The sequence below is a fragment of the Tursiops truncatus genome, chromosome 13 (assembly GCF_011762595.2).
Source record: "Tursiops truncatus isolate mTurTru1 chromosome 13, mTurTru1.mat.Y, whole genome shotgun sequence".
NCBI classification, from domain to species: Eukaryota; Metazoa; Chordata; class Mammalia; order Artiodactyla; family Delphinidae; genus Tursiops; species Tursiops truncatus.
This window is the reverse complement of record NC_047046.1, coordinates 81,750,849-81,773,015: the sequence shown is the minus strand read 5'-3', so window position 1 is coordinate 81,773,015 and position 22,167 is coordinate 81,750,849. Positions and strand designations below refer to the sequence as shown.

General features: G+C 43.1%; 1 long non-coding RNA gene across 1 annotated transcript in view; it reads right to left on the bottom strand.

Annotated features, from left to right (window-relative positions):
* Positions 1-21,585: 21,585 nt before the first annotated feature.
* Positions 21,586-22,167, bottom strand: part of LOC141276272 (uncharacterized) — a 148,365-nt gene continuing 147,783 nt past the window's right edge. Inside the window, exon 5 of the long non-coding RNA XR_012325544.1 lies at positions 21,586-21,635. This is a non-coding gene — a long non-coding RNA (uncharacterized lncRNA). The remainder of the gene's footprint in view (positions 21,636-22,167) is intronic.

Here is a 22,167-nt window from a genome sequence, read left to right as displayed (position 1 = left end):
CCTATTTGCTGAGCATGTATTAATAACCTGCAAGTAATGAATTAATTCTCCTATCAGTGGGATGTCCACAAAACTTCCTTTATATAACTCCCAAAGTATTAATTTACCACAGCACGGCAAGGCAAAGAGAGCTCTCTGCTTCCCTGCTCAGCAGCCTTGACCTCTAGAGCCTTCCATAAAACCCTGCAGGGAGCTGTGTAGGAGGAGATTGCATACAGCGTGGAAGAATTATCGTCCAGGTGCCTCGTAACCTGGAGGCTGGACTTGAGGGCATGTCTCCACAGCTCTCCAAGACCAAGCTTCAGCTTGACAAAAAAAAGATAAATATAAATTCATAACTTTGCAAACTCAGAAAATGGTGGAAAAACAAGTATACAGACATGGATTCTTTTTTTCGAAAAGTAATGCAGTTTCTCCGAAACGATTTTTTTTTTTTTTTTTTGGGCTTCGCGGGCCTCTCACTGGTGTGGCCTCTCCCGTTGCGGAGCACAGGCTCCGGGCAGGCTCAGCGGCCACGGCTCACGGGCCCAGCCACTCCGCGGCGTGTGGGACATGTGGGATCTTCCTGGACCGGGGCACGAACCCGCGTCCCCTGCATCGGCAGGTGGACTCTCAACCACTGTGCCACCAGGGAAGCCCATCTCTGTAATGATTTTGACACAACTTGAGATTTGAAAGAAGTCAGGAACCAATACAGCTTAAGAGGACTGTGTTCAATCACTTCTCATAAAAGGCAAAGTACTGAAATCAGATGTCACTAAAAGAATATGCTCTTAAAGCGCAACACTGGTCCACACACACCCAGCCACGCACAAGCACACACACGGAGGGGTCTTTATTAGCATTCTATAATGTCAAAGATGGGGGCATGAAAGTGGCTTCCTGACATAAAAGACGTTCTATGTGCTTCAAAAGATGTGTCTTGGGTTTATGGTAAGAGAAAAATACATTTAGGCATGGAGGAAATGTAAAAAGGTCATGTGTAAGTGTGTGGGTCAGTGACTTGAAAATAACAGCCAATTTGACAGAGAGAGAAGAGGAAAACCAGGAAATTACTGGGCTTAGAATACAAGGCAGAAAATGTAAAATGTTAGAAGCATTTAAAAATCAATGTGGAAAAATAAACAAGGTGCAGGTATTAAGAAAAAACAGTCTCTCTGAAAAGCCTCTAAACAAATAAAAACAAAAAACTTCACAAATACTGTTCAATCTTATAAACATATAGGTCTCTACCTATATGTAATTTGATTTCCTATAGAGTATTAAATGCAACCTAAAACAGTGGAGTCGTTTTTCTATCCATCTAGTCCTTTTAAAGACATGAAAAACTAACCCTAAGAAGCAGTTCTCTTTTTCTTTTTTTTGACCCATAATTGACCAATATAAAAATCTTGCACTGTCCTCAATATGCTTTGAAATATCAAATAAAATTAATGTTGCTTTTTAATCCACATAAATAATGGTAATAATAGAAGATAAAATTCTCATTTGGACTTTGGCAGATATCTACTTCAAACCCCATAATATCCAGGGGTTCCCTAGGCCTCCTGGATTTTCAGTCGCAGATGATATAGAAGACAGAGCACCTGATAATTTAAAGGCCATCCTGCCTAACACACATATAGTTACGGCAGCAACTTGAAAAGAGATTTTCAAAAATTGTGTATTGGTTTCCTAGGGCCGCCACAACAAAGCACCACAAACGGTGGCTCAAACAACAGAAATGTCAAAGTTTTGGAGGCTAGAAGTCCACATCAAGGTATTGCAGGGTTGGTTCCTTCTGAGGGATGTGAGGACAGGAGCCATTCCAGGCTGTCTTCGTGTTCACAAGGCACTGTCTCCCTGCATGTGTGCCTGTGTCTAAAACTCCCCGTCTTATGACGACACCAGTCATACTGAATTAAGGGCCCACTCCACTCCACAGTGACCTCAGCTTAACTAATTATATTTGCAATGACCCTTTTTCCAAATAAGGTCACTTTTTGAGGTATTGGGAGGTTAGAACTTCCACATACAATTTTTGAGGGAGACACAGTTCAGCCCATAACAAAAATTTTTTACAGTAGGCCCATAACAGATTGATAAATGATATTTCTTTCAAATTTAAAAAATTAGGTTAAATATTTTCATAACGTAATTCTTTTAAGATACATATTCTTAAGCTTTCTGGGTTAGAATGAGAAAGAACCATAAATAAAGAATATAGAAGACAGAAGATAATTCTTATCTAACCATCCAAGGGAGTCTGTCCTTTACTCCTTGAAGAAAGCTACTCTGGTAAAATCAAAAAGCCCAATTTCGCAGTTTATTCTTCCCAGAATATTAGAACTCTGGCTTCAAATTTTTCCAAAAGAAATATCTATTTCCTTGATATCAGGAAACCCTAACATGATGTGTACGTTCCAGAATTAAATTATTCCTGTGCAAAGAAATACATTGTGCATCCTTGCTAGCTCTTGAGCTGGCAGGATTCTTTGGTTTTACAGATCTATCACCCTGGTTGTCTCGGGGCACAGCTTATGAGTTAGATGTCCTGAGAGCACAATCGCAGTGCAAGTCTCCCCGCGGTGGCAAATCACTGTACCTCTCCACAACCTGGGAAACGGCTGCTCAAAGATTCACTGGTCCCTCGGCTGTAGAATAAATCCTGCACTTCAGAGGTCTGTGTATTGTTTGCAGAGCCGGAGCAGAAGCGAGTTTCTAAGGGTAAGAAATACAGGACCGCCGCCCTCCTGTGATGTACAGATACGGTACTCCGAATGACACTAGCTATTATATGAACTTGCGGGCTGCCGCAAGTTTATGGGGAAATTTTTGCATAAACATTGGACTTCAGCAGTCAGTGACATAGCCCCCCAAACTTACAATATAATGACTGTCATGATTCATTCATTCTACAAACCTTTTCTGAGCACTGCGAATTCAAAGTACAATAAGAAGTAGGGGCACTCATGGGTCATGTGCACCTAATCTTAAAGATAGCTCTGTTTGGCCCGTGGGATTGCAAGGAAATCTGGCCAAAGAATCCCTCTCTTCCCTGCAGCTCTGTTTTAAATAAAAAGGACCAATTCAGAAAAACAGTAATCCTTTTTGTCAACAGCCTGCCTCTTGTTATACTTCCACTGAACAAAATATTCAAGGGCAAAACCTGTCGCAGAGATAATAAGAGCACAGGACCGGTGCAGCAGCAGGTGTTAAATGAATGGAAGCATGACAGGGTTACCTATGGCTCCCAATTTTCCAGGGAGGGTTTTTCTGCCTGGTTAGGCAAGAGAGTAAAGGCAAAGATGGAAGGACACGTCTTGCCAAGTTTAAAACTGTCTCGGAATATATTTCTTCACGATTTTCAACGGAGTTCAAAGCATTTAGTTTCTAAGGTTCTGTTTTTTGGTTTGTTTGTTTTTTTCCACTGAGAGATTACAACATTTTGTGGAAAATGAACCCTGGAAACAACAAGATATGTGGATGGATGTTTTCCATAAAATATTTTATACATCGATACATTGAATCAGACACCTAATCCATTAAATCTTAAAATGGCAAGAATACTGTGTTTTTAATTAATCAAGGAGGCCCTTGGGCTCAGGTGGCTCTAATGTCAGGGTGGCCTGTGTAAGGAAACAAAAATCTAAGCCTGTAAATGGCTCAAGGTCGCAAAATCAAAATGCGGAGGACACCTAATCACAGCCAGCCAGCTAAGCTTTAAGCTCCAGCCGGTCAACAACTTCATTACTTTGTTTCTGCACTTTCTCTATAGAAGTCTTTCCCCTGGCTCCTGTCCGCTTTTGCACGGCCTTATTCCAATCTATTTGTGCTCAAATAAACTCTTAAAATCTTGAATACACCTCAGTTTATCTTGTAACGTGCACTGGCTTTCTATTGCCACCCTAATTGCCACAAATTCAGTGGCGTAAAACAGCATCTGGTTTTATCTCCAAGTTTCATCAGCAATAATTCCTGGTCCAGCGCGGTCCTCTGCTGGAGTCTCTCAAGGCCAAAGTCAAGGTGTGGTCAGGGTTGTGTTCTCTCTGAGGCTCTGGGGAAGATCTTAAAGATTTTAAGAGTTGATTCGAGCTGATGCAGGGTGTTGGCAGAATTTAGTTTCTAGAAGCTCTAGCGCTAAGTTCCTCGTTTCATGGCTGGCTGTCTACCAGGAGTCTCTCCTACATCCCTTGACATGCTGCTCCCTCATTTTTAAAGCAGCAACGGTGGGGTCCAGTACTTCCCGTACTTCAAATTTCCCCTCCACACCTTACCACCCTCTCCTTCTGCCACATCTGTCGTTTGATTCCAGGAAGAGAAAACACTGTGCTTTTAGGAGGTCATGGGATTAGATTGGGCCCACCCAAACAGTCCAAGAAAATTTCCCTATTTTAAGGTCCATAAACTTTATTGTACCTGTAAAGTCCCTTTTGCCATGTAACACAACATATTCATATGTTCTGGACGTTAGGTTGTAGACATCTTTGACAAACCATTCTGCTTACGACAAACATAGTTATTGGGGCAAGCTACTAAGTGAAATTTCTTTCAGAGTTGAAAAATTAGGTATAAGAATATTTCCATAATACAATATTTTTCAGATACATAGTCTCAAGCATTCTGGGTCTTGAGAAAAAGAAAAAAAAAATAAGTAAAGCCAACAATCTTGCTTTGGGAACATTTTCACTCACTAAACTCAAAAAATTCCTCATGAGCTGTCTATAGAAATGATTACCCTCCAATGAAGGAGGTAGAATGTACCATGAGCCACATTCCCGAAGCTGATAGGGTTTCAGTCATCCGTCATGACCCCATGACTTGGCCACATGAGAGATTAGTTCACACTGATTAATGTGAGAATGGACTCATGCCATTTTTCTTGGTAACCTAAGCAAGTGTTGAAAGCGGCAGAACTAGCTTCCATTAATTAAAGGTTATCCACAGGAAACTAGTGGACGGTAGCAATGCTGTGATTAGGTTTTATTCTACAGATTTGGACATTCACTGACAACAAGTGAAAGCAAGATTCTCTGTCCTGATACTGGTTTTCCCACCTCTGGGCTTAGCATGCGATGCTATTATGGAAGGATCTATTTCCAGACGGTTGAAACGCCAGGCATGACATAATCAAGTGACATGTAACAGTGTGTTACCTCACTGCTAGTAAGTGTGGTATTGGCAGTAAATTACCAGCACCCCATGGGTTACAAACGTGTGTGTTTGTGAGGGTTACCTGAGGCCATAAGAATAGGCTTAAATATATTAGCATACTGTCAGGAAATTCATTAACCTTTTCGTTTTCAGATAGAACTGTGTGAAGCATTCCTACGTATTAGAAACCATGGGAACAAATATAAATTGGATTCCTTGGATATTTACGTTTCTAGTTTTTTGTCATATTGAAAAATAAGGAGCACCACAGGATTTCCAATACCCACCTCTCTCCACTTGATGCAGAAGGCATTTTGATCCATAATTAAATTTGTGCTCTTTCTTGCTAAGAGAATTGAAATATCCTACAGTGTTTTATAAGAAGTTTTGACATTATCTTTCCATTTAGAGCCATGTTTCGACAGTTCACAATCTTCCCTCTAAAAGGGCATGAAAAACACATCACACACTAATGGAGGCCCTGCCTAATTAGGCAAAAATCAGATCTTTCAGCCAAACTAGAGCTTATAATAACTCTAGATGTATAACGAAACAAAGTTGAACTACCTCCACAATACTACAGTAAGGAAATAAAATTTGTCCTGCTGTAAATATTTCTCATTATGAAAGCTGCTTCCTCCTCTGCCTTCTCCCTCACTAACGAAATAGTCTGAGATCTCAGAGCATCAAGATCCGAGGGTTATCTGATTATATGCCTTCACAAACCTAAAAAGAAAATGCTTCCATATGAGGGCGACCTGAAATACCCAGTCAGTTCCACCCCCCAGTGTGAGGACACTTCTGCTTCTGCTAGAGAGAATGCAGAAACGTGGAGTTTAGATATTTGAAATCTTCTGGTCCCATCGGTGAAATCATCCCTGCCTACTTTTATGAACGAATTAATTCCTATTACTTTGTCCATTTCATTCTCTTAATCTTTCAAGAAACCCTTTACCAAGAGCTACAACACACCAAGAACCGTGGTTAGCGGCAGGAGAAAATGGTTGCACATCCAATCCAGTCCTCGCCCTTGGGAATCTTATAGTTTGTTAGAGAAGAAAGATAATAATCAAATAATCACACTGAAAGGCAAGGGGAAATTAGCATATGTGTCATAAGGAAAAGAGCACATGATGGCGGATCAGGGAGGTGGCTTTTCTAAGGATGTGACCTTTTCCATCCTGAGAACTGAAGAATGAGTAGGAGTTAATTCAGCAAGGCAGAGCGGAGGCAACCAAGAGAGCCTTCCGGGCAGACCCTGAGGTTCTGGGAGGGGTGTGTGTGTGCGTGTGCATGTGCATGTGCTGCTTTGAAGAAGGAAGAAAGAGAGATAAAACTTTAGAAAGAGGGGACCACAGAATTTCAGTTTGTTTCAGGAATGGTTCATCGAAGACGGGACCCAAAAGAGAAAGTAATTATCTTTGTAGTTTGAGAGATTTTCATGGAGCAATTTAGGTTTATCAACATGCCTGGGCACTAAGTTCATGTGAGGACTGACAAAAAAGAGAGAAGGAGTTGTTGTGGGGACTAAAGTCATACAAGGGTCAAAGTGGAAGCTTTCAGACCTTCAAGGTTTCTCACAGCTTCCCTTCTGGGTCCAGGAGGATTCCGAGTCCCAACATTTGACCATACCTTGTTTTTTGGCTTTTGGGTTTTTTTTTAACGAAGTATAGTTGACTTACGAAATTATGTTTCAGGTGTACCATATAGTGATTCAATATTTTTATACTTTACCCACCATACAAAGCTATAATATAATTGACTATATTCCTTGTGCTGTACGTTACATCCCTGTGGCTCATTTATTATATAACTGATAGTTTGTACCTCTTGATCTGTTTCACCTCTTTCACCCTCCTCCCACACTCTCCCAACCACTAGTTTATTCTCTGTATCTGTGTTGTTTAGTTTTTCTCCCGGGATTCCTGATCTACACCACTGGTCAACAGCAGTCTTAACCTCTTTGCTGCTGACGGCCATCAGGGCTTCTTATGACTTTTTCTTTGCAGTTGAATTCCAATTATTTGTTGAGTGAGTGGTTGCACAAAAGCATTAAAGCTGCTGCAGAAAACAGAGCAATGAGGATAGAGAGGGACTTTTTTTTTTTTTTAACTAGCGCTTTTTTATACAATTCATTCTACCTTTCCATCCATGTAAGAAATAGCTCATCTATTCCACAGCAATTAGCTGGAGCAAAAGGAAAGTCATTTTGCATATTTATGGCCATATGAGATTATTTTTGCCTTGAGGAGATAAAATCAGATCTCTGTTTTGCACTCAGGAAGATTAAAATATTTTCCTGCTGTTTTGTGGGTAAAAGAGGCCTCTTAGAATTCATATGAGGCCCCTGTGCCTTTGGGCTTTTGTAATCACCTCCTGTTAACATTCTTCAACAACCTCAGAGGCAGGGTCAGTATCGCTTTCATTATTTTACACGAAGAGGTCTGTTCACACGGTCCTTCAACCTACATCCAATCAATTAATTTAAAAGAAAAAAAACCTCTCCATCCCTGCGATGAGGTCCAAGCCCTGAGATATCTTGTGGGCTGAGAACCAGAAAGTTTAAACCAAAATACTGATTTAAGCTTATAATCCATTGATTTAATTCAGCTGGGAGCCTGGATGGGAAACAATCTCATTGGTTGTGATGACTTGAGAAAGAAATAAACAAAGTTAATTACATTTTCACCACAAGGTACTCATCAGGTACCTCCTGCTGGTGCCTGAGGGCGAGCTGTGTGTGGTTCAGGTGGGAAGATGGAGTGGGTCCATTTCTTCCTCCTAGCAGGCACTTTTGCAAATCTTAGAATTCATTTTTTTGTAGAGCTTTGTGAATGTATATCCAATTCCAACTTAAATTGATGTTACAGATGTGATCTCACATTCCTTTAGCTTATCTCAGCCCCATTGCTACAAGATCTTAAATTTCTTTTTTTAATGATTTTATTTATTTTGAATTTTAAAATTTTATTTTATTTACTTTTTTATACAGCAAGTTTTCATTAGTCATTAGTTATCCATATTAGTGTATATATATCAATCCCAATCTCCCAGAGAGGGACATTAACATAAGGTTACCAGTAAGCCTTGGACATTGCCTTTTAACCAAGATCCTTTTTGAACTGGGATACTGATTTACCCAAAATGGCACAAATAGGGGTATAAAGTTAAAGAATCTCACTTTTACAATCAAACTCCTTAAACCAACAGAGAAGGAAAATGAGAGTTAGGAATAGAAAAGAAGGGGAAAAGAGATGAGAAGGAGATGGCCATCAACTGCTCCGAGCATTAATGGGTTTTGACCTGAAGCTCTTGAGAAAGACATCTGCTTTACGATGCCGTTTGCTTCTGGAGAAGCCCAAGAGAGTCTCAGCATTTGAGCTTACATTGGCATGGATGTCTGGGAGGTTGGGTGTATGCTGCCTTTCTGACAGAGACATGAATTCAAGGGCAGTTCCTAGGAGTTTCACTGCAGTGTTTTTCATTAAGAGTTTAAGAGCAACCTTCATGGGTCGCATTTTTAGTAGAAGAGGTCTTCCAGCTGAACACCATGCAGTGCTGCACGTGATGTCTCTTTGGGTAAAGCCATGTGGGCTTCATGGAAATAAGCTTGTCCTTAAGGTTCTACAACATTTGGCTGCAGTGGCCTGTGAACGAGCACAGTCAAGGATGGAGGTGATATCCCCATATGCACAGGCATCCAACCACACGGGGGTACTAAGTTCCTGTGACAATGGTTCTAATAGCCAAAGGAGCGAAGAGTAAAAGCTTTGACCAGAGCAACAGAGTTTTGCAAGTGTCCCTTTCAATGGGTCGTTCATTGCTCCTGATTTCCCTAAGGACTGGTGGTAGTAGGACCAATGAGGCTTCCAGGCGACAGGCAAAGCCTTAGAGTCTCTTAATTACTGTTCTGGTTACATGGCTGTACATGAGTATTACTCCAGTGGGAAACACAGAATCTCGAAGTTGCTTTGCTACTGTCAGAAAAGTTACTTTGTGGAAAGGAAACCATTCCAGGTAACCAGAAAATAGACCATATTCCGTGATTAAGAATGTATTCGTAATCACCTTGGGAGCAACTGAATGAAATCCACTTGCAGATGGATTTGATATTAATAGATTCGTTTTAAACGGTCTAAAAGTTTGGGCTCATGGCCTTGGCCCACCTGCACAGTTTTCAAAACAATTTGGGGTTTGACAGCTGGAACCTGCACCAAAGATGTGTCATCTCACTGAGATTTCCCTGTTAATACTTAGTTAGGATATTTTTAAATTTTCTTTTCTCTGGACAGTTATAGCTCCTTTTTGAGACACTCTATTTCAGAATCTCCATGCAGACCAAATAATCTCGGCACCACCAGATGTCATCTGGGTGGAGCAAACAAGCTGATCTTTACGAATGTGCTATTTCAGAATCGGGTGCCGGATTCTGGAACTGGCTGAAGGCCTGAGCCAATAGTCAGGAGTGCATCTTGGCTTTGAATCTTGGACATGGTGGGCAGCCTGGATGTGTTCACACAGCTTGTTCAGTATATGAGTCTGTGAAAAGGTGAACCTTTGCTTCCTGAAACTGCTTTTGTAGGATGGCTTGTCTAATTGGAGTAGACAGCTACAGTTAAGAAGTGCTTTTTCTTCCAAAGCAAACTGAAATCTTGAACCACTCCAGAAGCATTTCTGTATAGACATTTGCTCTCTTTTCTCTAGCTAACTGGCAGGCCTTAGTAAGGGCTACAGTTTTGGCAACTTGTACGGATTTCATGTCACGGAGAGGGTTGGATTTGAACAAGTCTTAGGGGGTTCTGACTGCATATCCAGGTTGATAGCTTCCTTGTTCTGTTCTCAAACAGGACTCACCCACAAGTAATTCACAATCAGGGTTGTCGAAAGGGGGTTCAAGGAGGTCAGACAAAACCAAAGGAAACTCCCGAAGAAATTCGTGGCAATCATGAGTTTCTTGCTCCTTCTGTGAGAAGAGTGGCAGGTTTTAGGGTGTTTCAGCAATGGTAGAAATACATGCAGGTAAGAGATAAAGGATTACAAAGGAAGTCAGTCTAGAAAGCGGAAAAGGCCCTGTGTTTTCTATCAAAAGGCAGCTCTGAATGGTGCGAGGGGCCAGGGGTTAAGTGGAGATCCTAAGACTAAGTCAGCAGGATCCTCTGTTGACCTTGAGCTGCTGCCACTGTGTGCAAACAAGAAGGGCAGGCTTTTGTCATGAAATCAACGTGAAGCTATAATAGCATGGGTCTCAGATATCCGGTGTCTTGTTAAGGTAGAATCCGCAAAACTTGTCTCAATGTACAAATAGAAAGAAAGATTTATGATCACTGGAAAGTCCTTTAAGCTGTAAAAATCATTCTTTAGTGAGTCTCTGTAAGGCAAGGGCTCAGGGGTGTCAGCTTTCATTAGCTTCTAGGAAGGAGCAGCTGGTCCAGAAAAGTCAGGAATCCGATGTCTACAACACCCTATGGGACCAAGGTAATCCTCTAAGTCGTCTCCTGTTAACTGGCCGGGAAAGGCATGGGTAGGTTCCAGTCTTTAAGGGGAAAGGGACTCCTAGGTTTTGTTTGATGTCATGGCCAAGAAAATACACTTGGTTCTGGTAAAACTGGAGTCTGTCCTTAGAGACTTTGTGTCCCTGTACACTAATAGCGTCGGCAAGTGGAAGACATCAGTTCTGCAAGACTCTCAATCTGGTGAGGAAGCAGATCAGCCGCATGTTGTATAGACGTGTAGTCCTCAGGGAACTGGGCGTCGCTAAGGATTCAGGTATAGTTGAGGATTTGCTCCTGTAAACGCTTGGGCACAACTGTCCATATGTATTATTGATTTTCCCAAGTGGATGCAAATAGTAGATACAGTGAGTCTGAAAGGAAGGATATACTAAAGAATGCTGAGTGTAGGTCTATGGCTGTGGAGGAGTAAGCAGCAGTCTACAGGACTGAGGATAGGATGCTGTTAGAAGTGAAGACACCGAGAGAAGTAAAACCTCACTAACGGCCCTTAAATCTTGTACAGAGTGGCACCCATGCCCATTTGTCTCTGTGATGGAAAGAACAGGGGTATTACAAGGGCCAGCACAGGGATAATAAGCCCTTCCTGGAGGCACATGGATATAATGGGCCATCGTCCTGCAATAGACTCCTTTTTCTCCATAGGTATCAGGCAGTTTCAGCAAAAACATAGCTAGATTTATTGAAATATTTACAGGTTCCGCTTCCTTTATGTGTCCTGCATCTGAACCATTTTTGGTCAAGGACACATTCAAAGTCTGGGATGTCCCAAATGAGCCTATCTACAAAACAGAAACAGACTCACAGACATAGAGAAGAGACTTGTGGTTGCCAAGGGGGAGGGGTTTGGGGGAGGGATAGATGGGGAGGTTGGGATTAGCAGATGCAAACTATTATACAGAGAATGGATAAACAGCAAGGTCCTACTGTAAACACAGGGAGCTATATTCAATATCCTATGATAAAACATAATGGAAAGGAATATTTTTAACAGAATGTATACGTTAATTAATTAATTAAATTTAAAAAAAAAGAAACAAAACAAAGTCTGGGATGTCCACGCAAGAGGCATCGGGGGTGGTGATCAAGCTATGGCATTTCCAGGTTGTAAGCAGGGACTCTTCTGCTTCTAGAGTTCCAGAAACACTCCATCTGGTGCACATGTAGTAAGAGAGCCCCATTCACAAGGAAATCTCATCACAACAGACTCACCGCCCGGCTTCTACGGCTCCAGAGCACCAGCATCCCTGTGGGCGGCACTGACCCATTTCTATGGGTCTGCAGAGGAGGACCACCACTGACCTTGGTGCTGCTGGACCCCTACTGCCAGTGAGTCATCAGTGCCTTCCTGAATGCTGTGCCCCCCGGCCCTCTTGGGGGTCTCCTTACCTAAAACATCCGTGACTGCTGTCCACGCCCCCTCAGCCTCCTTAGCCCCTCCTCTGCTGTCCCCAGAGGAACTCAGGCATTTCCCCTTCCTTGGGGACTGGGCGTCACTTTCTTCCAGGATTCTAAGAGCTATTCTAGCAATAATTTCATCCCATGGCCTGGGTTCCTTGCCAGGGTGTTAAATGCCAAGGCTTGAGAATGTGCCCTTAAGTCGATGAAGTTTTGCTCGTTCAACGTTGCATTCGAGCCCCCGGATCAAACGGCCTCAGGACCCAAGCCCAGGCTGCTCCCCCGGCTTCTGCAATACCACCAGCTGAGCTCGTTCTCACAGCTCCTGTGGTGTAGAGTCTCCTGTCTCCCTTTCCAGACTCTGTACGTCTCCAGCTGGTCAGGCTGTGATTCACCTTAGCCACTGGCCAGACACCGATTTAAAATACAAATTTCCTATTAGTAGACAATTTGAGGTATAGTAAGGCTAACAGATCAGGAAATGATTGCCATTGAAAAGACAGATGATTACTCATATTGCCAAGAGGAGGGGACACGCCCTGACATTGGGGGTGACGGGGAAGTGCACACGGGGAAGCTCTAGGGTCGCTCATGCAGCAGAGGAGAGGGAGGGATTGTGGGCAAGAGCTTTTATTGTGGTTCCTCCAAGAAGGAACAGGCAGAGCAGGGTAAGGACATGCTGCTTTGAATCATTTCAGGGGGCTCTGGGGCGGAGGGGCTGTCCCTAGTTGTCCGGTACCTGGCCGTGGAGTGATTAGGGCAGGTGGATAGTGGCCCTGGGCGTGAGAGCCCCGTAGAGAAGGTGGTGGCGACTGTGGTGCTGGACTGCTCGGTTGGTATGAGAAAAGGACTCCTCCTAAGGGGTAGAGAGGGGGAAGATGAGGGAGGCTGGAAGCCAAGGCAGGTGACCAGAAGAAGGTATATTTAACTTATGCACATAGAGCACATGCTAAAGCAGGAAGGTTACGGGAGTCAGAAGCGTGGCTCACGCAGGCACTCATGAGAGGCGGTAAGGACAGCTCCTGAGGTAGACACTGATTTCCTTACGGGGAGAGGCATCTGCAGCATCTCCCCACAGGTCTTAACAGGGAAGGATGGGCCCCCTGAAAGCTCTGAGGTTCACGGTATCTATAGAGCCAGACCTTCAGAGGCGTCCATCCAGATATCCCCACCCCGTATTTCAAGGTCCCACATTTTCCCAATTATGCACCTCACCCTAGTGTTACAGACTTAACGCTGGCTGAGCATTCAAACATGTCTGAAGCTCTGGGATTCTAACTATAAATTCTTTAGTCGTCTCTCCTTCCACTGCAGGAGACACAGCTTTGTTGTAAGTCACCTTGGAGGCTCTCAGGAAGTAACAAGTCTTTACCTGCTACTCAACAGCCTGTGAGCCTTTATTATCCCTCTGCAGGGCGTGTCCACCCAAGACATCCTGAACCTGTGGTCTCTGCTGTCCTTGAAGCACTTAGTCTCCCCCTCCACCCCTGCCTTGCAAATGCCTGACTCATGGCACCTGCGAGGCACCACGGTAGGGTGCCTGCCCCCGAGTCCCAGGAATAACCCAGGCCCCATCCGCCGCTCAGGATAATGTGTTCTTCACCCACTGTGCGGTGAGTGAGCCAACCCCAAACCTCCATCTTCTGCCAGGCTTTTGGACCATTCTTGGTACCATCTGCATTACTTTGAGTCTGCCAAGAAGCAGACACCACGATGAGATGAGATATTCAAGAAATACATTGAAGGAGGAGGCAGGAGAAAGCAAGAAGGTGATTCAGATCACGGGGCAAGTCTGCTACCTGCAGAAGGAGAGAGAGAGGAAGGAGCATTGAAGAGAAGCACTGCTGGACCGCAGAGCGACTCAAGAATGTTCGGCAAAGTTGACGGGCACTCCTCAAGTCAAAGGCAACCTCAGGATAAGCCGTGCCTCCCACCTGTCTCAGTCTTTCTGCCATACTTAGTCACTGGCTTGGAGCAGCCGGTAGGAAGCATGGACTTGACGTGAATGTGATGGAGGATTCAGAAGGCATCAGCTAAAGCCATTCTTTTTTTTTTTTTTTTTTTTGCAGTACGCGGGCCTCTCACTGTTGTGGCCTCTCCCGTTGCGGAGCACAGGCTCCGGACGCGCAGGCTCAGCGGCCATGGCTCACGGGCCCAGCCGCTCCGCGGCATGTGGGATCTTCCCGGACTGGGGCACGAACCCGTATCCCCCGCATCGGCAGGAGGATTCTCAACCACTGTGCCACCAGGGAAGCCCTAAGGCCATTCTTAACTGAATCATCAAACGTACTCTAACACATGCAGAAAGATGACATACAACCTAATTAGCTTATGCAAATTCAAATTAACCTGTACAAAATAAAATGTAAAATGATCCTTGAATATCGAGAGCCCATAAAGCTGATAGCACGTAACTATTGAAAACACAGAAGGAGCAACTACTTCTGAGTCTTTTCCCACCAACAGTTCACCACTGATAGGCCTATATCCTCTACAAATGATGTAAACTAGGCTATACTAAGAAGCACATCAGACATATCAGAAGTAAACAATTTCCAACTGTTTTTCCTGCAAAGAACACATATGTATACTTTGTCATCAAACTCCCAGCAAATGAATGAAAACCTTCTATACCTCAGGAAAGCTTTTCTAAACTTCTTACTGAGTCAACTTCAGATGGAGTCACAGCACATTGCAAACCAAGGAGAGAAGGTTTCTTATCAGAATAACCTCAGGGCAATTAAAACGGTAAAAACTATTTCTGAAATGATTCAATGGGTAGTCAAAGAAACGGGCTACAATTAATCCTCACCTCCTACAGGGCCAGGCTGAAAACCACAGAATATAGATACCATGTTAGTATAACAAACTGCAAGCTCCCTGATGTTTTGACATTAATTGAAAAAGAACGTTGTGTTTGCTAGAGCTGAAATTTCTTAGACTGTCAACACACTTACTGAAAATTCATTTGAGAATTCCCTTCTGATGTCGGTTTAACCTGAGTTTCAAACCCCCAGGAAAACCATGATCTCTTCATCTGTATCTTATACAGCAGGAGGCAAGACACAATAAACTGAACAAGAATTTAGAAAGACAGGAAGTCTTAAATTTGAATTCAACCCATGGCTCACTCGCTACAGACACTCTTTTTTTCCTGGAGAAACCTCGGGCTGTTACAAATGAGAAGCAGAGGTGGTAGCCTCCCTAGCACGTACAAATGTTTCCTATCTGTTTGAGGGCTGCGGCTGATTGATTTGTTTCCCCTAAGGCAGACCACGAGCAGTATCTTTCCATAAAGCAGTCGGATGCAAAGTGGTGATGGGTCAGAATGATGACACCACCACCGCTAAAGGACACAAGAGGGCCAATTAGCAGGAGAACCAATTACTATAAAATAAACAAGTGATTTAAGTTTGTAATAAGTCGCTAAAATTTTCAGGAGAGGTATATTTTTATTTTGTCTTTTATTTAGTATTTTTAAATAATCTTGGAACTTTTGGACACATTTTAATAATAATAGTTTTAAATGTCCACTGTTCAAAGATGTTTATTCGATTTTTTAAAACACAAACTAAATTAGCTATTCTATTTGAAAAGCCATTATTATCTCACTCATCTTTGAGTTTCCTTTTTATTCATCTTTGTTTATAACCACACACACACACACACACACACGCATGCACGCACGCGCGCGCGCCCCTACCTCACATCCACACCATCAGCAAATCCTGCCATCTCTACCTCTGTGTATACACAGAATCCAAGCACCTCACCCCAAGTACATCACCAACATTCTACATCAGGCCACTGTCATTCATCGGGGTACTTCTATGACACCCTCCTCTCTGGTCTTCTTCCAGGAGAGGTATATATATATATATTTTTTGCGTTATGCGGGCCTCTCACTGCTGTGGCCTCTCCCGCTGCGGAGCAGAGGCTCCGGACGCGCAGGCCCAGTGGCCATGGCTCACGGGCCCAGCCGCTCCGTGGCATGTGGGATCCTCCTGGACCGGGGCACGAACCCTATCCCCTGCATCGGCAGGCGGACTCTCAACCACTGCGCCACCAGGGAAGCCCCAAGGATGGTGTTCTTGAATGACTGCCACTTTTTAATGCTCAAAAGGCAATGAGATTTGCAGCTATTCTTTGCATGTGCAAATATAGGCAGATGCTGAAATAAGTTTTTGAAACAATAGGACCAAAACAAGCCCATTTTACTCTCTCAACCCTACTGACAACATAAATCTATGCTATGATTTCAGGTCAGGCAGTTTGCCTCTATGGAGTAACAATAGATTAGAAATGCTTACCAGGACTTTTACTGAGCCAGTGGTCTACAAATACCTCATCACATTTGGTATCTGTAAACAGTGTGTGAACATGAACATGTAATGCCCCAAATCTGCTACAGGAAGACAGGAAAACTACACTTCACTCTATATCAAGGTCAAAGGCCAAATCAAATCCAAATAAATTTTTTTTCTAAAATCCATATGCACCCAGAAAGTCTAAAAATTCCTGGGGTAAAAAGAACTCTTTCTAGTCTGGCTTTGTACTTCCTCTCTGTCCCTAACTGTTCAGAAACATACCCAAACGATTCAGTACCATCACAGGCTCCTCGCTGCCTCATTTCCACCCTTCAAACAGTTTACACCGTGAAATCACAAAGGCACTGATTGTCATTCTCAAAAGACAAAATCACTCTACAATCACATCAAAAGCATTTGAAGAGTTCCTCTAGTTACAGAGAAGATTAAAGCTAAAATGTTGAAACTGTTGCATTATTATTTTGAAATGAAACAGCAAACCACATCACACAGCTCAGTAGGCAACAGATCCTGCATGCCCAGAACACTAAAGACGAATGCTCAGACGACGCTCAGTAAGTCTTACACTTGCTTGACTTATGCTTATTTTCCATGTGCAAGTCTCCATATGTTCTAGTTTTCCGTTAAGAAACAACAGGAGAGTCCTTCCGAAGCTGATTTAACACCTGTGAATTCCCATCGGCCGTAACCGGAGAAAGTAATCTGTTTGATGAAGTGACTGCCTTAAATTTCAAAGGTACTAAGTTCAACTTCTGTGCTGGGATTCTATTTCCATGAGAAGTTCATTTTTAATTTTAGTGATCACATGCAATGGGACAGAACTGCAGAGGCTAACAGATGTACCTTTTAAATTGTCCGATAACAGGACTATGAAAAGTTCCTCAACTTTGACATCAATCTGACTTTTGAAATTTGTACATCACCACAAGAGTCATAAGAGCCGAGCAATACTTGGTTAAAGATGAAAAGATCTCGTATCACAAGGCTTCCTCATGGGTCGTTCACACCTTGGGCACCTTGTACGCATGGATTATCCACAAAATACAACATACTCCATTTTTTGGATCTATCTTCCAACTAAGTAAGAGTTGGGCTATTTTCCCCAAGCTTTTAACAAATTCCAACAAAAGGCTTCTAGAGCAAACTCCCAAATAAGGTAGGCCACTATGAGTCTCTTTTCCTGAAAATACAGATTACTTTATGCATACCATGAAAATATATCAATTTTTCTCCAAGTAATTCAGCACTGCGCCGGGCTGGGTTGGCTGCTACAGAGGAACTTAAAGAATTTACACAGTTGCAAGAAAATACTGATGTCTCCAACAGTATAATTCATTCAAGGGGGTGCTCACTGGTCTAGGATTTTTTCATGAAATAAAACTAAGAGAATGATGATCTGTCCGAGGGGGACTATAACATTGTTTCTCAGCGCTTTTAACCCATTGCCGCTTCTGCAAAACCAATCATTAATCCATATCTGGCTTTGTGATTAATTCCGATTTGGAAATAAATTAAAAGCTCTGTGATGTGAGCACACGCCTTTTCCACCTTACACATCTGCCCACCACAGTGCCCGTTCCTACCTTTCATGGCAAGCCATCCTCCCAGAAAATGAAATCACAGACGTTACAACAAGAGTGAACATAACCCACCATCAAAACCAGAGAGAAATCTTCACGTGGCAATCCAAGGAATTTATTATCAACATAATATAAGCTAACAGTAGAGGTCCCCAAACTGATTCATAGAAGCACAAAATACAGACTCATGAGAAAGTAGGGAAAGAACATAGAGGTAGGGTACGGTTGTGAGCTTTCAGGTGAAGCCTCGTGAAGCTAATCTTCTGAGAAGATTCATTCCCGGATCTTCGCAAAACATTCCTTCCCTCCCGCCAGTTCCGTGTTTCAACACCAGAGAAGCCTGTCCTGAAGATGGGATCAAACATAACGCCTCTCCTCAACACTCTCTAGACTCTGCATTTTCCTCCTAGCTCTGATTATTACCTGACTTTACATCACGTATCTATTTGCTTTCTGACTGTTTCTCTCTCTCACTAGAATGCAAGCTCCATAAGGGCTTGGTCTGTTGTATTCACCCTTTTTTTCTTTTTTTCTTGGCTGCGTTGTTTCTTCGTTGCTGCGCTAAGCTGGGGCGAACGGGGCTACTCTTCGTTGTGGTGCGCGGGCTTCTCGTTGCAGTGGCTTCTCTTGTTGCGGAGCACAGGCTCTAGGCGCACCAGCTTCAGTAGCTGTGGCTCTTGGGTTCAGTATTCGTGGCTCACGGGCTCTAGAGTGCAGGCTCAGTAGTTGTGGTGCACGGGCTTAGTTGCTCCACAGCATGTGGGATCTTTCCAAAGGAGGGATCGAACCCTTGTCCCCTGCATTTGGCAAGTAGATTCTTAACCACTGCGCCACCAGGGAAGTCCCTGTTGCCTTCATCTTTAACCCTCAGTCCTGAAAACAGTGGCATTGGCAGACGCTCCATAAATGGACATTAAAGGAACGAATGAATGAATTCCAATTGTAAAAGCCCTCGCACCATTAGTGCCATCACCACAGCGGGTAAAACAAATTAGAAAGAAAAGTCCTAATGTAGTATTTCTTGAAGAAACAAACAAATATTACCGCAAGGATTATGCCTCAAAATCTAGAGAAGTAAATAAAATTAAACTTTGCAGCTTCTAAAACATACATGATCTATTCACTTATATTCATATTTTCCTACAAGCATATCAATCCATAGTTTCAAAATCACGAGCATCAATTTATAGTACATAATTGTTTTACAAGCAAAACTTAAAACGTGAATAGGCTGGTTGCAACAATTAAGCGCTCAAGATCTTAGAACCTCTAGCTTATAGGATGCGTCTGAGTCTTTTTGTCATACTGATTATCAGGCTGATTTTAGGCTTCCAAGGAAGGAAACTAGGAGCCTGGGAATGAAACCACCTTAGGTCAGGGACCAAGCTGTAGGGTTCCCAGCTGTTTCTCTACGCTTTGAGAGTAAAGGCACCTGAGTCAGTCTCTATAACAAGCTGGCTAAGGCTTTCTCTCTTAGATGATGACCAATAACCCTTTGGCCAAGCAGAAGCTTACCCTCAAAAGACATGCCCTCTTTCAGTCCTCCCAGGGAGCAGTACCCACAGGTCTCCTCAACCAGGAGATACGCCCCCTATTTCATAACTTCCTACATGAGCATTCCCAGCTTTTAGTGTAGGATGCGAACACAATTGGGAGAGATATGGACAGTAGCTTTTGTCTCTTATGCTTACTGTTTTCTACCAAAAAAACAAAAGGTAGAATGCCAGCACACTTCGTATTTTCCTTTTACATCTCAATATTACGTAGAATCTCAACATTGTTGAGTAAATAAAATCACTAGCAGCAATTGTAAGTTACTTCTTAGTCTCTGATTGGATGCATCACAGGTTATAGTTATCACTATAAGTGATATTAAAATATTCTAAAGGATACCTCTCAACACAGCCCTTAGGAAGGACCTTCCTTCCTCCCAATTTATGTCTTCCCCTAAACACTCAATTTGTGCATAAAAATGGCACCCTTGCCCTGTCTCGTGGTTATCCTTGTCCTAATTTTTCTTCATCAATTGGTCAGGTTAACCTTTAGCGAGGGTCTTAGCTCATCTGGATTGCTCTTCCATCATTCCCCAAGTGCTGTCTTTAATATTTCCACCTTTATCACCTAATTTTATTATTTGGTGTTAAAGATAATCCTGCCCGCCAGCACCTGGTAAGTGGTCGCTCTGATGACTGTCACTCACACCGCTCCGCAGAGTCTGTTCCCCCGTTTGAAATAGTCTCCAGCCTCATTTACAGACCTAACATCCCACATGTAAATTCAAAACAAACGAGGCCACTCATCCCTTCAGATCCCGGATGTGGGCATTTATGGAATAGGGCACTTGAAACTTTAGCTACCAAAACCTAGGTAGGAGGAATCCTCAATTTCCCAGAGCAAATTCTTGAGAAAATGAGTCATTGACTAATTTTTTTTATAAAGGAGAACGAGGGTAATGCAAAACTAGTAGAGTGGTAATGAAGTTGGAGACCGTTAACCTAGGGATAACCTGTTTCCATTGTTTAATTAAAAACATCCAGGGCTTCCCTGGTGGCCTAGTGGTTGGGAGTCCGCCTGCCGATGCAGGGGACACGGGTTCATGTCCCGGTCCGGGAGGATCCCACATGCTGCAGAGCGGCTGGGCCCGTGAGCCATGGCCGCTGAGCCTGCGCATCCGGAGCCTGTGCTCCGCAAGGGGAGAGGCCACAGCAGTGAGAGGCCCGCGTACCGCAAAAAAAAAAAAAAAAAAAAAAAAAAATCCATTTTTACAGGTTCTACGTAAATGATATGGCTGTATAAACACAATAGAATCTTCGTGAAAAGGTTCTAATTATACTGCAGAATTACCTAGGGTTTCTACAGGCAAAATGAATGTATTCTTACCTTTTTGACACCATATAAGCAAAGATGGTTTCTTGCTTTAAAAAAATCCCTGTGCATTTTTTTTTTTTTTTTTTTTTTTTTTTTGCGATACGCGGGCCTCTCACTGTTGTGGCTTCTCCCGCTGCGGAGCACAGGCTCCGGACGTGCAGGCTCAGCGGCCATGGCTCACGGGCCTAGCCGCTCCGCGGCATGTGGGATCTTCCCGGACCGGGGCACGAACCCGTGTCCCCTGCATTGGCAGGCGGACTCTCAACCACTGCGCCACCAGGGAAGCCCCCTGTGCATTATTTGCTACCTTAGCAGTAAAAGCCAGACCTGCCTGATGTATAAACATGCATCCTTGTTTCTAAGTCCCCTGTGTTAAAGCACATATGAGCATTATTAATGAGATAAAATAGAACACCATTCATACAAAGAAGGCAAAGAAACAACAAGCACGTAGCAGATGATTCTTGACAAATAGACAAATAATTAATGACCGACTATCAACAAGGTCCAATTATCTGGAGCAGTGTCATGACTATAAGTCATGCTGGTGAAGGGTTTTGTTTTCTTTCTTGACCCCTGGGCAAGTACACAAAGGCAAATGAGAAAAAAAGCATCTTTAACATGATTCTCTTCCATGTGCCCATCACCGCATCTCCTGTTGTCACTTCTTGTTGGTCCTCAGGAGAGCCTCATGGAAGCAAGGCAAGATTTCTAAATAATATATCACAACTGGGCTCATCATTTACCTTCATCTTTATTTTTCTATGTCACCAAGTCAGAGTTCTATTTCATGTTCTTTTCAAATTTCCATAGTCATCCTGTGTTGCAAGGTAGGGGAAGAAGAAAGGGCCTGGTGAGACAGAATGTCATGTGGGAAGAATTGTTTGGGATCAACAGGCAAACACAGAACTGCAGTGAAAATTGCAGGTGGAAAGAAAGATGTTCATTACCCCCTCTGACACAAAAATATATGTCTTTCCTGTCTGTGCACCAGCGTGGTCCACAGGGACTTGGAGATTATCAGATGAGTCTGACACAGTGTTCTGTCACAGCTGCAGAGAACGGCTGTAATACGGAAACTGCACGGGGAATGGCATCTCATAGATGGAAATGAAAAATCCGATGAAATAACACCCGGAAAGCCAAGCCCTGTCAGTGATGGCTTTGGGTGTCATTTGCATCCCAATCCCTGTATTAGTCAGTATTTTCCTACAGTTATTTTTAACTATGTCATGAAGTATTTACTTGACAAGAAAATCATTTGACTCTCTCTGGAACAAAGGTTTTGATAAATCTTTGAAATCACACTGTTCTTCTTACGGATGGTATTCTCTCAAGAACAGTGATACC